Source organism: Camelus bactrianus, chromosome 16, assembly GCF_048773025.1.
Source record: "Camelus bactrianus isolate YW-2024 breed Bactrian camel chromosome 16, ASM4877302v1, whole genome shotgun sequence".
Taxonomy (NCBI): Eukaryota; Metazoa; Chordata; class Mammalia; order Artiodactyla; family Camelidae; genus Camelus; species Camelus bactrianus.
This window is the reverse complement of record NC_133554.1, coordinates 14,382,239-14,398,037: the sequence shown is the minus strand read 5'-3', so window position 1 is coordinate 14,398,037 and position 15,799 is coordinate 14,382,239. Positions and strand designations below refer to the sequence as shown.

Sequence of the window (15,799 nt, the reverse complement as noted above, 5' to 3'; positions counted from 1 at the left end):
AAGAGAAGACCCTTTTAAGGTGGACTGGCAAGTCTACCTTAGACATATAACTTAGGTACAATTTGAAGTACTTTCTATGAGCTGAGAATTATGAGGAGTGAAAAACAAGGATAGCCTATGGTCCCTGCCTGCTTTGAAGAATGGGGAAACAAGACTTGTGCACATGAAAATAAATATAATGAACAAATTAAAGCAGCATAATATTAGCATTGAGTTGAAGTTACCAGAGGTGAACGCTATGGCAGCAAGGATTGGCTTCCTGAAGACTCAAGGCCATTTACTAAATGGGCCAAGGATTTTCAGGTCTCTATGTTTCCTTAGTCTGCAATGTGCTTTCCTCCTGTCGAAATCCCATGTATCCTGCAAGACTCAAAGACCACTTCCTTACGAAGTCTTCCCAGCTGAACACCTCCACCAAAATTCTCCCTTTCCACAGAGTCTTCTTTGTTCTTCTGTATTACAGCATTTCCCTCATTCTTCTGTATGTCCTACCTGTCTTTACTATCATTCCTAAAGAATAGGGATTGTGTAGTTTTCAGTGATGGTTAATTTTATGTGTCAAATTGGCTAGGCGATGGTACCCAGTTGTTTGGTCAAACACCAGTCTAGATGTTGCTGTGAAGTTTTTTTTTTTTTTAGATGTAATTAGTATTTACAATCATTAGACTTTGAATAAAGCAGATTACCCTCCATAATGCATGGACCTCATCTGATCATTTGAAGGTCTTAAGAGCAAAGATAAGTTTTCCAAAGAAGTAATTTTTCTCAAGAATGCAACATAGAAATCCTGCCTGAGTATCCAGGCTGCCAGTCTACCCTACAGGTTTCAGAGTTATCAACTCTCACAGTAACATAAGCTGATTTCTTAAAATCAATCAATCAATCAATCAATCAATCAATCAGTCAGTCTCTCTCTCTGGGTTTTGCATTTCCTCACATATTTAGTGAGAGTCTACTATGTGTCAGCACTGTTTTAGGCCTTGGGGATACAGTAGTGTACAGAACAATAAAAAATTCCTGCATTCATGAGCTTATAATGCTAGAGACAGAGGCAGATCATAAACACATACATAACATACATAGTATATCAGATGATGATATGTGCTATTAAAAATAAGGCGGAGATAGGGAGACAGGGAATACCATCAGTGGAGGCAGGGTGATGTAGTATTAAATAGAGAGGTCAGAAAGGCTTGATTGATGAGGCGTCATTTGAATAATGACAGGAAGTGAGGGATTGAGCCATATAGGTGGATATTTGCAGGGGGTGGGAGGATGCTCCAGGCAGAGGGAATAGCAAACGTCAAAACTCTGAGGTGGGAACATGCATTATGTGTTTGAGAAACATGAAGGTTCCCACTGTGACTACAGTGTAACGAACAAGGGAGAGAAGGAGAGGGAGTCAGAGATCACGTAGGCACTTATAGGTTGGTCATATACCCATTTCTAGATAATGAGGTAGAATAAGATGTCTGCAAACTTGATTCCCTTAAAGAAAAAAAAGAAAAACTAGGGCAAAAAATTTCTAAGCAAATAAATTTTAAAAGCCATTGAGGCAGAGTGCAGAGGATTTTTAGGGCAGTGAAAATACTCTGAATGATACTATAATGATGGATACATGTCATTATACGTTTGTCCAGACTCATGGAATGTGCAGCACCAAGAGTGAATCCTAAGGTAAATTGGACTTTGAGTGATTATGACATGTCAGTGTAGGTTCATCACTGGTAACAACTGGGGGATGTAGATAATGGGGGAGGCTGTGCATGAGTAGGGGGTATATGGGAAATCTTACAGTTTTGCTGTGAGCCAAAACTGCTCTAAAAAATAGTGTTTTTTTAAGCCATTGAGACGTGGTTTTTGTTTGTTTGTTTTCAGATAAATGCAGGTAATGGAGAGACTAGTCAGATTTTAGCACCTTTATGGAAATTGATAGATATTGTTGTCTGCTTGGGATTGGATTTATCTCATTTCCTTTCCTAGGAGTGAATGACAGTTGGGAAGGGTATTTTTATTTGTTGGGTTTCTGTAATATTTTTAGCAAAGACTTTGAGTAGTCTTGCCCTGTATATCAATTCTCTCCTCCATAGCTATATCGCAAATGTAATTGAAGTAATTAAAATAGCATGAATTTATGAAATTAAAAAGAAATCTGCAGGAGTGAGGGACTTCAAAACATTTTTGTCTCCTAATAAAAGAAACAGAGGACAACTCCTCTACTCCCTTCCATTATGACCACGGATGTGATCATTGGAGATACAGCAGCCATCTTGAAACCAGAAAATGATCCACACCAAAGACAAAGGCCAATATGCTAATGATGGCAGAGCAGAAAGAAAGAGCCTGTATCCTTGATGGCATTTTAGAGGAGCTGAACCAGCTGTAATATTAACCTGTCTCTAGGTATATAAGATAATAGATGTCTGTATTTCTTAAGCCAGTGGTTCTTCAGTGTCAGCTGTAAACCACCAGCAGCTTGGAATCACCTGGGAACTTGTTAAAAAAATGTGAATTCTCAGGTTCTACACTAAACATACTGAATCAGAAATTGCAGGTGTGGGGCCCAGCAAGCTGTGGTGTAACAACACATCATCCTCTGGGTGATTTTAATACACACAGAAGTTTGAGAATTTAAACCAGTGCTTCTTGAACTTTAATGTGCATAAGCATCACCTGGAGATCTGGTTAAAATGCAGATTCTGATTCAGTAGGTATACTGATGCAGTGGTTGCACCCAGATCCCCTCTTAAGGGCTGAGGCACTCATTCCCCAATCTAGGGGTATGTTGGCAGATGATGGCCCTTGGCTGGGGACCTCCCTGAGAATTGTCTTCAGCCAAAGAGAGCTACCTCATGTAAGATCAGACCCCCTGGCAAGGTGAAGCCTGCATCTGATGGCTGGTTGATACGGAGAAATAAAGTCCTACCCTTCTTCCTCAAGGCAGAGAGCTTTCAAGGGGGTATCTGATCTCTAGGCCTCCCTGTAGAGTCAGCTGAAGCCCCACTTGCTTCACAGTTCAATTTCTCCCCACTTAAGCCTGCTTTCTGCACCTCTCATAGGTGTTGTTCCCTAGATAGGGTTGCCAGATTTAGCAAATATAAATACAGAATGCCCAGTTAAATGTAAATGTCAGATAAACAAGAATAATGTTTAATATAAGCATATAAATATTGCATTATTTGTTGTTTATCTGAAATTCATACTGAACTAGGCATTCTGTATTTTATCTGGCAACCCTGTACCAATAGCACTACCAAATAAACCTCCTGCATCTAAATCTCAGAGTCTCATAGTCTGCTTCACGGGGATCCCACTGACAAAATGACAGTTGGCCAAATGACAGTTGGTACCAGGAGATATTAGGAGAAACAGACTAAAATGGGATTTTGGAGCTGTTTCACCCAACAACTGGCTGACAGTGAAGACCTGATCACTGGTATAGATGTTGACCCTTTGCAAGTGGCTGAGGTGTAATTGTGAAAACTTCACATGTGAGGAACTGGGCTAGAAGACTGGGGGAAGGGGATGCACTGGAGGGTCATTTGAGAGTTTCAAGAGAAGCAAATAATTATATAAGGACTTTGGAACCGGATGGCTGTTTTTCCCAGCTATTAAATACATTAGAGAAAGACAATGAAAGGCTGGGGGTCATTAATCACCTACATAAGATGAACCGGAGGCCTTCCTTGGCAGAGTATAAAGAGATTCCTATCGCCTGGAGGGCAGAAAAGGCTGAGGAGCAGAACTAGGACTTGTAAGAGTAGCGGAGTTCCAAAGAAAACTGGGTTTTCTGTCATGTCAGATCTGCTATACCAAGGTCAGGGCCCTGACTGGGAAGAGGTGGGACCCTAAGATTTGGGATGAGAGTCTGTATTGATGAACTCAGTATCTGTGAACTCAAAATCCTCTGAGTCAATGCCCTAAAAATTCCTCTGAATCCTCTGGGCCCCCAGAAGTAGCCCACTTCTCCCTGTTAAAGGTTACCATTCCCCCCTTTTCTTGAAGATGGGTCTGGGGTTGCTGCCTTGCAGGACAATTCATGCCTTCTATAGGATCCATTCTCATTTTCTCTCCTTTGCCATAGAACCAGTAACTAGGGTCAAGGCACAACATAATCTAACAGGGGAAGTCTTAGGCCTACTGAGGGAGGAAAGGACTGTACACTAAAGGAGCGGTAGGGGCTAGCCTACCTATATCCTTAGGAGCTGGGAGAGCATATAGGCCATAGACTGAGTTCCCCGGGAAACAGACTCAGGTTGCTAGATCAACGAGCACTGAATAAGATTGGATAACAGAGTTTATTGATGTGGGACCCATGATATAAGATTTAACACCTGTTAAGGATCCAGGGAAATGGTGTTATTAAGCTTTTTGTTGCCTTTTGGAGTCTTAAAAAAGTGACAGTCCACTCTAAATGAAGCAGAAATGCTAGAGCTATCATGGCAAATCATGAAGGAAGAGATCAAAAGGCTGAGAGAAGTCGGCATATTAGAGTGGATATTCTGTATAATGCCAGAAAACCCACCAGCCAGCTGTGTTCCACGTGGGCCTGGAGGACACTCTATCTACCAAATCCATAAGAAATGTTTACTGGGGGAACCAGCAATACTAAGAAATTCAGTGTGGTTGTTATGTGTGGGCCAGTGTTAACGGTAGGACATGCTGTTACAAAACCAAGTTCTAAGAACATTGGGGCTGATAGGATGCCAGGTGGTAGCACTTAAACCTCAGAAACAAGGTGGGCCCAGTTATCATAATAGCAGCACCATAGAGACAGTCAGGAGGAACTGATCCAAGGAGAGCTATGGAGAAGGTCAATAAGAATGTGCCTCCTAGGGGCTAGAAGAGTCACAAAGTGAGTTGTTCAATCTATACAACCAGAAGAAATCAAGAGTGGATAATTAGGAGTTTGAGGGCAGTCAAATAACTTAGAACCTACTGACTGAAGGAGAGGCCAGGTCTCCAGGAAGAAGCACCACAGCAAGTATATATGATCATTCCCTCAATCCTTCTTCAAAGGAACCAATGGCCGTCTCCTCAGGAAAGGGTGATGCCCAAATATATTAAGGATTGTTGCATACAGAGCCTGACTTGACATTGATCCTTGGGCACCCAAAGCTTTATCACAATCTCCCTGTTAGAGTGGGAGTGTTCTGGGGCTAGGTAATGAATAGATTACACTGTAGCTCACAGTGGATCCAGGGACCCATCTCACTTTGCTGAGTCTCCAAATGTATAATGACATGAGTGTACTTGTGAGTTAGCAGATCTCCCACATTCCTGTCAGGGAATTTTACTTTCCTTACAAGCTAATAAATTAGCCTGTTATTATTTCATGGATGCTAGTAGGATATAAAACTCCTGGATCAGAAACAGGACTTTCTAACAGCACAGTAAGCAGCGTGAGCGGCATACTTACCTCACTTCTCCTTGCCCTTAAGTTCCTATGGGAGTAATGTGGACACTCCAGATGGATGCCTGCATGCAGTGGATTGCATTATGGGAGATCACTGAGCTTTCAGAATCTACCATTTTTATAATAAGTGCTATGCAATTCTGTTCTTTGTCTTGGAGGGAGATGTCAGCTCATCTCTCAAGGTTCTTTGCTGCAGACACAACCCTGAGAAATTTCCTGGATAAACAGTAGTTATGACCTTGACATAGGTCTTGGCATACCCAACAAGAAAGTGCAGGGATATTCAGAACCCATGGCAGATTCCCTTTCCCAACAATTTGTTCTTTTGCCAGTAGGATAAGTGCTATTATAGTGGGTGAGGTCAAGAAGAAGACTCTGAAACTGCTCCCTCTTGCCCATCTGAGAGAGAGTAAATCAGAAACAATATTGTGTTCTAGAGAACACAGCAGAGATGAAAGCTACCTCTAAAGACTTAACAATGCAAGAGTAATGTTACCTCATTTAATTGACCAATCTAATCCAAACAGAAATGCTAGGACGAATTTGAAGGATGGAAAACTCATCTAACTAACTAGTAACCACAACTGTAGTTGCTGTGTTGCAAGTGGTATTTTTGTGAGAGCAGACTAACGTGGTTTCAGGTATGTGGTATTAGCCATTAACCTGACAAATGCTTTCTTATCCATCCCTGTCTGGAAGATCGCATTCACCTGGGATGGACAACAGTAAATATTTACAGTCTTGACCCAGGGCTATGTTAGTTCTCTTGACCTCTGTCATAATACAGTCTGAAAGAACCTTGACTACCTGGACGTTCTGCAGAACATAACTTTGGTCCATTATGTTGATGACATTGTGTTATTTGGATCAGATGAGCAAGAAATGCAAACACTTGTTGGAGACCTATGTAAGACACATGTGTTTCAGAAGGTTCTACAAAGATTCAGAGGCCTGTCCCACTAGTGAAATTTTTGGGGGGACCAGTGGTCAGGCATACTGGAGCATCTCCTCCAAAGTAAAGTTCAAATTATTCCATTTTGTACTTCTCACCACTAAGAAGGAAACAATACCTGGCAGACCTCTTTGGATTTTAGAGGCAGCATATTACACACTTGGGAATATTGTTTTAAACTTTACCAAATCAGAGGGGAGGGTACAGCTCAGTGGTAGAGCGTGTGCCTAGCATGCATGAGGTCCTGGGTTCAATCCCCAGGACCTCCATTGAAAATAAATAAACCTAATTATCTCCCCCCCTCAAAAAAAATTTAAAAAAGTTAAACTTTACCAAATCAAAAAGAAGTCTACCAGCTTTGAGCGAGACCCAGAGCAGGAAAGGGCTCCATGGCAGTTCCAGGCTGCAGTGCCAGCAGCTCTGCTTCCTGGTCCACGTGACCCATCACGTGCTATGGTATTAGAGGAATCTGCGATGAGAAGACGCATCATGCGAAGTTTATGCCAGTCCAAATGTGAAAATCACAGTTGACACACAGGGCTCTGGAGCAAGGCAATGCCAGCTGCAGCAGAGAATCGTGCACTGTTCAAAAACTGGCTCTTGGCATGCTGCTGGCTCCTGGTACGGACGGCACATCTGATCAAGTAACCGTGTGGCCATAGCTGCCCATTAAGGCATAAGATCAGCAGACCTAGTAGCAACCCATTGTAAGATGGAAGTGATGCTTCCAGTATTGGGCATCTGCAGGGCCGGAGGGCTCAGGTAAGTGAGACATAAGCAGATGACCGATACCCCCATGTTATCTACTGTTGAACTGGTACCTCTCAATCAGCTCAAACCTGTGTTCAGGCTAACTTCCAGAATGTCAGAGTAAAGACCTTTGAAAATCTGCCTTTCCATAAAAGCAGCAAGAATAATTATCAGAATCAACTTGTTCAGAACTTTGGAAATTAACAAAAGACTTGCCACAATACTATGAACATTGTGTTCATTTTTTGACATGTTCATTTTATTGGCATATAACTGTTCATAGTATTCTCTTGTGATTGTGTTTATCTCTGTGGTATGAGCTGTTATTTCTCCTCTTTCTTTTCTTATTTGTTTTTTTTTTTTGAGGGGGGTCCTCTCTTTTCCTCTTGGTGAGCCTGGCTAAAGGCTTATCAATATGTACCTGAATATATTTTACTACATTTCTCACTAAATGTTAACCTTTATTTATCACTTTAACAATCTTTTCCTGATTTTCTTACGAGGCTTGAATGGAATTCTTTTTTTTTTTAATTGAAGCATAGTCAATTTACAATGTTGTGTCAATTTCTGGTGTACAGCATAGTAGTTCAGTCATACATATACATACATATTTGAGTGGAATTCTATTTTTGAACTTAAGTCCTTAAAGCTGTGTCTCAGAGTAATATCCTTTCTAAGGTTCACATAGAAACTTCCGGATTTGAGGATATTTTGCTATCCAAACCTCTGCTCTGGCTTCCCTTATCAGTCACTACCCATTTAGGGACCTTGTTTGGGAGTTGAGCTAAGTAATGGGATGTCCTGCCTCAGGTTCTGCTTTTTGTTTCTTCCCTTCTTCTTCCCAGCTGACATAACTGAAGGGCTCTTTCTGGTCCTGTAAGGGTATCTCCACCCAAGCAGCCTCTGAGAAGAGAGCACGTCAGCCAAGAGCCCAGCTACCCTGTCTATTAGTTTCTCACTCAGCATAGAATGACCACTTTAGCAATCAGTAACCTGCCTCTGACAGAGAAATTTACAAAATCTTCCTTTAAGCCAGAATTTTTTACTAAACGGGTCAACATGTCTAGCAGAAAACATGCTATCTTTAAAGTCAAAATCCAATGTTTAAGCCCAAAACAGCATTTCAAAACAGAATTGTATAATGTATTTTTATCACAATTTTCTACGAGGAGAACAAAAGGAAATGGATTTAGGTCTAGATTTGCTAAAAGGAAGAAACTTCTGAAAATATAGATTATATATCAAAACAGATTATTAGAGATTGCTTTCCTTGTGGATTTTTAAAAATAGATCATTCTTCTTGAATGATTTAGCTGCGAACCTGCTTGGAAGGAAGAACTGAAATAAATGCTCTCTTGAGGTCCCCTACGGTTTGCCTAATCTGTGATTTCTGACAACCCTTGTCCCCACCCACTGACTTTATCCCAGGTCCTCCTGGCATAGCAGAGATATGGAAGTTGATGGGAAATAGACTCTGGTAGTGACATTCAGATTACTTCACTACAAGAATTGAGAAGAAATGATTAAACCGCTGTCAGTCCACCAACTGAGCAGTTAGCATAAGCAGGCAGTATGGCATAATCCTCCAGTTATTTCTAGAATCTTGATGATTCAAACAATCCATTCTTGAATAAATAAGGAAAATAATTACCCCAACTCCAGAGAAATACGGTAAAGCTGTGATTCCAGTCTGAATGTGATACTGATCAGAACACAACAGCGATACTCTTTTCTTCCTACTCCTACATGATGTCCAACTCTTATTCAAAGTCTAATACATATGACAGTCTTTTAAAAAGTGTGTGATTCATGCTGTACCTTTATTGGAAATTCTATAGGATGCATGTAACTGGCATAAATCTTATAATATGAATCAGTTTTTCAAGAAATGTATCTTTCTTCATTTTTCTGCAACTTAATTTCTCTCTCTTCTTAGTATCATTCTACCAAGTGACAGATACTAAATTCCAGTGAGTTTAGGATTTCCAGTGCTCTTTTCTTCTGAGATACAGGGACTTCCATAGTGCCAGAGCATCAAGGTGGGAATGGCTAGTGTCTTGTCCCTGTTCATCAGTCTATGCTGACATCTGCTAAAATGACATCTGCTGAAACATCCTGTCTGATTCCTCTGTCTCTAGCCCAAGTGGCTGTTCCATTGTCTCTCCTCTTGATTGTAGAACCTCTCTGGATACGCTTTTTCATGTTTCACTTCCACGTTCCCTCACCATTCCTACACTGCAGAATACTTAATGGAGTATCTAAGCTCCTGTCCCAAGACTGTGTTATTCTTAGGTGTGGGGAGAAGCTTCTCCCCACACCACACTGAGGCCCAGGAGATGCGTTGAGACTGCCTCTGTCCTGCCTGCCAAGGCACGGATATTTCTTCTGTGCCCTCATCAAGCTGAGTGAGGAGGACTCTGGTCTTGAAACCTCCCTGGGCTCCATCTGTGGATGCACCCCAGGTTTCCTCTACCAGATGAGATGAATTGGAGAAGGACTCTGAACTCCTTCTTAGGAACCCACCAGGGTCTAAACTTTCTTCTTTCCTTCTGATTTTTCTCTTTTCACCTTCCAATCCAAGTAGACTTTATTTGGTCTTAGAGGTGACACAGATCTTCCAAACTGTCCATGCTCAGAGAGCTTCAGGGTTTGGGCTTGTCATACTCAAAAATCCTCTTCTGCTGTAGCAGCCCTTCCCCAAGGTAATCAGTGCTTCATAGTATAGCTTTAAATGGAGGTATAAACGAACTACCAGGAATTAGAAACGTATCTGTTAATATATCAAAATATGGTGCCACTATACTGCTATAATAGAAATTTAATGACAAGAGGCAATGAGAGCTAGGAGGTTTCAGTGCCAGGTGAGAAGCAGAGCGTCCCCCACTCCCTGCCCCCCTCTCTCTGGCAGTGTGTAAAAGCCACATAGCTATTTCTTTTGGTTCAGCATGATTTTCGTTTTTATTGCAGTCTCAGGCAGGTATCTGTTACTATATCAGTTGAGGTTTTTTTCATCTGCATCTCAGAAACCTTTTCCAGGGAAAAGGAGAGTATATTTCTCTGCTACTCAGGGTTTGAATTAATGCCTAATCCTCCTAAATCTTGGGAGAGGGAGTCCCTCATTGGGTACATGATGGCTGTCCACATACCCTCAGATTGGAACACTGGCAAGAAAAAATAGAAATAAATGAATCTCCCCTACCTTGGAATTTAATTCTTTCAACAGATTGTGTTAGCACTTGAAATCACTGCTTTAACTACTAAAATTGATTAAATTAGCAGCTCTGTATTTTGCCAAGATTTTTATAGGCTTTTTTCCCCCTTCTCAACAAATTAAAACCTGGCTTGGAGAGGAGCGTAGTAGACTGGAGACATTTCTCCTCCTGTTGCTGGATGCTGGTGTAGCAAGCTTTTGACAATTTTCAAAAAAAGAAATTAAATTCTTGATTACTACTCCTTATGTGTCTTATGTCAGGACTGCAGTATGGGTGTGTGGGAGGAGAACTGATGGAACATTGAGAGTTTAATAAATATTTGTAATTTGGAGTTTTAAAATGATTGAGTCACAGAAGGATATTATTATTATTACTATAAAAATAGAATGATTTCATTTCAAAGGTAATGCTAGATCTTTAGTAATATGTTAATGAGGTGAATAAAATATTCCATGATATAAATGTCAGACTACTACAAACTAACAGATTTAAAACATTTAAAATTTGTCATAAAATACAATAACTGCTAACAATCATACTCACTGTCCAGAATGGTAACAGTCTTCACAATCTAGAAAGATATAATATTCAACTTAAATAGCGCAAAAAGATGTGGTAGAATGATGAAGAAGTATGTATTATGATGTTCAAGTGATATTATAATCTCAACTTCCAATTCAAATGAAACATATTTTTACTAAACTCTTTTACTCACAACTTTTAAAATATACATTTTTGCTTGTGTTATAATTGGAAGTGAAAATGGGACACAAAAGCATTTATATAGGATATATATATGTACGTATATATGATGATCACGGCAATTTTTTTTTAACTGCATGAATAAAAACCCAAAAGGAAATGCCTTGAAGTTTTATTAATGGTTATCTTTTGATGGTGGGCAGTTTGATTGTAATGTATTCTGGTGTTGTAATTGTCTCTCTCTCTCTCTTTTTTTTTTTTTTAAGGTGTGGGGTAAGGATTTTTTTTTCTTTCTTTCTCCTTTTTAACATTTTCAACATCTTCTCTAATAAGGATGTATTTCTTTTATATTGACCAAATGAATTAAAAGCTCTACTTTTGAAAGTAAGTATTTATTTCCCACACTGTCACTTGTGTTTACTAAGTACAATATTTGCTTTCTTTATGCTCCTCCTGATTGTTTGGGAAGGCGGTATGAGCAAGAGTTAAATGCCAAAGTGGCTGATGAGATGCAGCAATCTGCTCTGCACAGTGTTACCAGGAAGCGCGGATCAGAACAAGGATCAAAGACACTTTGCTCTTCAAAGTAATAAAGACACTGAATAGTCATAATTTCAGTTTAACTCCCCTCCCTCTGTGGCTAGATAGATGACTTTGCTTTTGAACTGCCCACTGTAAAGGCCCAGGTGTGTGAATGCTCAGATCTTTCTAAGGTTGACAACCGCTTCCTTTCACATTTCATTTTACATAATGATTTCAGTATAGGAATGGCATGGTGTAAAGTGGTAGGGAAATACAAGGTGCTAAAATGAGGTAAAGCACTAGTTAAAAGGCTGTGGCGTTGCCTGTCAGTTGCTGTCGAGGTTTCTGCAGATTTTATCTGTACACTCAGTGAATTCTACTGATGAGGAAGGCAATAGAATCTGAACAGCCAGGAGGATCAAAAGGAGAGGATGTCTTTGATCGTCTATTTGACTGAAATTAATAGTCACAATTTACTTGAGTATTTTGTAGGTGCTAAACTCATCCGAAATAACTGTTTCTCATATACTTTTAACACAGCTGTTGGCATTGGTTTGTACAAAAATGTGTTTGAGAGTCTAAGAAAGCAGGTATGCATTTTCCTGATTTACCTCCATACTGGAGTGCAAAAGAAAGACGTCAGGCATGAAATCATGAATCCTATAGGTGCTGCCAAGGTGGACAGATTCAGGAATTAGTTACTTTCAAGTAGATCTTAATTAACACATTTGTAACAGTAACTATTTTTTCAGGTTCTATTCTGCCCCAGTTCTGTACACTAAGAAAAATCACTATTTTATTAAGCTTGTTTTGAGAGCCTTAGGGGCAATCCCTAGTGCTGTATCTGAAAGATCATCTTCAAAATTTTATAAATAAGTGGTTTAAATGAATCATCAAAGATTGTTTCAATGTTTCCCTGTCAGAGGCGAACTTGGGTAATCATTTAAGATGTTAAGTAAAAGAAAGATCCAATGTATATAACAAGGTGTAGAGTAGAAATCACAAAAATATAGGTTTCCAGGACAGAATAAGCCTTGATGGGTGCCCCACCTGAGAATGTTTAGAATATGATACAGCTCTGAAGTCTGTCAAAAAAGACTCCCATTTTTTTTTTTTTTTTTGTAGTTAACACCTTTGTGCCTGTCAGAGTCCATGTGCTAGGACTAATTGAACCAGGGTGGCATGGAGGGGCTGGAATATTGGCTAAATGAAAAGCTTCCTAGGTCTAGAACATGATCAGGAGTGGATAATGACCTCCAAGTTCTGGCAAATCAGAAGTGATTAGTACAGGTGGAGCAAAGCCTACATCTAAGAAAACCTAGATAAGCCAGTCAGTCCCAGATAAATAGAGGTACAAGTGTGGAACCAAGAGTAAAGAAATGCTAAAGAGTTGAGCTGGACAATGGGCCTGTCTGTGGGAAGGATTCTGAGAGCAGAGACCCGGTAGCCAGAAGTGGGTTGACAGTTGGGATGGATAGACAAAGACCATATCAGGATCAGTTCCTCATCTATAAGGGTGATAATAATAAAACCACCCTCAAGATGTTGTTGAAAGAATTAAATGAGGTAATGCCTGCAAGAAAACAAAACAAAACAAACAAACAAACCCTCACCAGGTAATCAAAAATGGATCCAGAACAAGAAAGAGCATAAAAGAAGCAAGCAAAGTTGATGCCCGGGATGGATGCCTGGGATTCTTTGAACGGCTTTTAATTTGTCAAAGTTTTCTAATCAGTGCTTCTTCTCACTTCCAGGATCTCAGAGGCTTCTGGGACTAGAGTCTTGTCATGCCTTCCACCTAACACCAACTCTATAGAAATATGATTTCATTACCACAACTAAGGTAAGGTTCTACGTAACAAAGCTATTTCTGCCATCCAAAATAATGCATATCGATGACAATTTGTTTTCATCTGCTTAGCATTAACTCCCAGTAGGGGAATAATCTTGTAGGCAAATACATTATCTCATACCTCATCATAGACTCTCAAAACCAAAGGGACCATAAAAGACAAAATAGTCCAACGAGATACTTGAACTAGCTGCAGCATCCCTGTATGTGTTGTCTATTGCTCCCCAATATTAATAGGCTTAAAACACAGTTATTATCTCAGACAGTTTCAGAGTATCAGGAATCCTGGAGTGGCTTATCTGTGTGGTTGTGTTACCTGAAAACCAGGTTCACCTCTTGGTGGGTGTTGAGCCAAAAGACACAACCAAGCCAAAGATCTGGAGAAGGAAGGATTTATTACTTGCAACAAGTAAGGAGACCACCGGGAATCTTTCCCAAAGCAGTGTCTCCCTGAACAGCAAAATTGGGGAAGTTTTAGGCTAAAGGTATACACATATTCGTTATAAGGAACCCCCTACCTTATCTTCTTACAATGACACCACCCAACATTTCCATTTCCATTATATTATACAAATTTTAGTATGTATTCTTGTCATATTATAATACTTCTGAAATCATGATGCCTCTCTTATGGTTAATTTGTTTGAAAAAGGTAGTGTCATTTTTCCTGAAAAACCATTATGAAATCAATGGTGCTTCTTACAGTCACTGACATTTCAGAGTTGAGGAAATCAACCTGCCAGTATTAACTTGCTGTCAAAGTTTTGTATCATCAGAAAATTTGAGAGGTATACATGTAAGTCATTTGCAGCTGTTAAACAAGTAAAGGAAAACACAGAACAATCTAACAGGGATACATAGGAGATTCTGAATTTGGGTCTGAAAATCAGCTGCACAGTTTCAAGAGGAGAGATATGTGGCTCAACAGCAACAGATCTAGGAGTTTTAGTTAACTGAAAACTTGGTAAGAATCAATCATGAGATACAATTAGGCAAAAAGCAATCTATGTAAATAGAGTTTCAAGCTCAAGTTAGGATCCTGTCTTCTCCATTTCCTTCTGCCCTCCAGCAAAGTACGAGGCTGCTTCTGCCCATACACTTGAAAAGTGAAGCCATGCCTACAAGCAAGGGACCAAAATGAAAAACAGATTATCACAGAAAAAAGTAGTCAAAGAAATTTGAGTTTCTTGTCACTCCAGTGACTGAAGGAGTAGCATGTCTTCAAATAGTTGACTGTCTTGTGGAAGAACATTTTGGGATTGAGTTAGAACCGATGTGTGGAAGTTATTGGAGATATTAACTCAGTACAAGTTAAACCATACTGCTCTTCAAAAATGGATTTGTTGCCAAAAGATTGGCCTCCGTCCCTGACAAGCCAAATTGAAACTCAGAGACGGGGTCTTGGAACTTAAAAAAAGAAAGAAAGCTTTATTACTTTGCTAGGCAAAGGAGACTCACAGCAGGCTGGTGCCTTCAAAACTATGAACCCACCTTTGGGATGGGGTAGGGTGATTATATAGCCATTGCTCAAACGATAAAACATAGATAACAATCAACAGAATCATTTTCTCGTCATAAGACTTAGAGTGGCGTCATGATGCCTCCAGGCAACCAATTCTATAGAGAATATTGTTTGTCACTTTTTCTGTCTTTTTTTCCCGACTGGAATAAAGCAGAAACAGTAAAATTAATAGCTTTATTGTGAGTAGCAACTGGAGCTGTGAGTAGCAACTGGTCAGTCAGGTCAGTTACTGTTTTAAGGGCAAGCGTAAGAATAAGCAATCTGTTAGCCTAAATGTGGCCATTTTATTAATCCTCCTTCAGATGGAGCTGCCTCTCAATCTAGCTACCCATCCCTGGAGGTGCTTTTGATAAAATCAGATGACATCTTACAGGGAATTGTGGTAGCCAGACTCCAAGATGGCCCCCCTGATCCATAGCTCCTGGGATTCATGCCTCTGTGTCATCCCCTCCTTGATTGTGGGCTGGACTTAATGACTTACAATGAATAGATAGGGCAGTATGACTTAGAGACAAGGTCCTAAAAAAGCAATACAGCATTATTAGTTTTTTCTTGTACCACTTGCTCTGGGGGAAGCCAGCTGTAATGTATTAAACAGCTGAATGGAGAAGCCCACATGGTGAAGGGCAGAAAGTTTCTTACCAATAGCCATGTGAGTTTGAAGTGAATCATCTAGACTCAGTCCAGACTTAAGTTGACTGCATTCCTAGCCGACAGTTTACCTGCAATGTCATGGGAGATCGGAGATGGAACTGTAAGCAAATAGGATAGGGAGTACCCGGAGAAAGAGAACCAGGCATGGCTTTCTTGACATAAGAGAAGCCATTTTTGGCCTGGGCTGTTTAGTAATCTAAGCCTGGCCACAATGCCT

General features: G+C 40.1%; 1 long non-coding RNA gene across 2 annotated transcripts in view; it reads left to right on the top strand.

The window, feature by feature from the left end:
* Nucleotides 1–15,799, top strand: part of LOC105065842 (uncharacterized) — a 135,910-nt gene that overhangs the window by 60,194 nt on the left and 59,917 nt on the right. For both annotated transcript variants that reach the window (XR_012499460.1, XR_012499461.1), the window contains exon 3: nt 13,309–13,397. This is a non-coding gene — a long non-coding RNA (uncharacterized LOC105065842). The remainder of the gene's footprint in view (nt 1–13,308; nt 13,398–15,799) is intronic.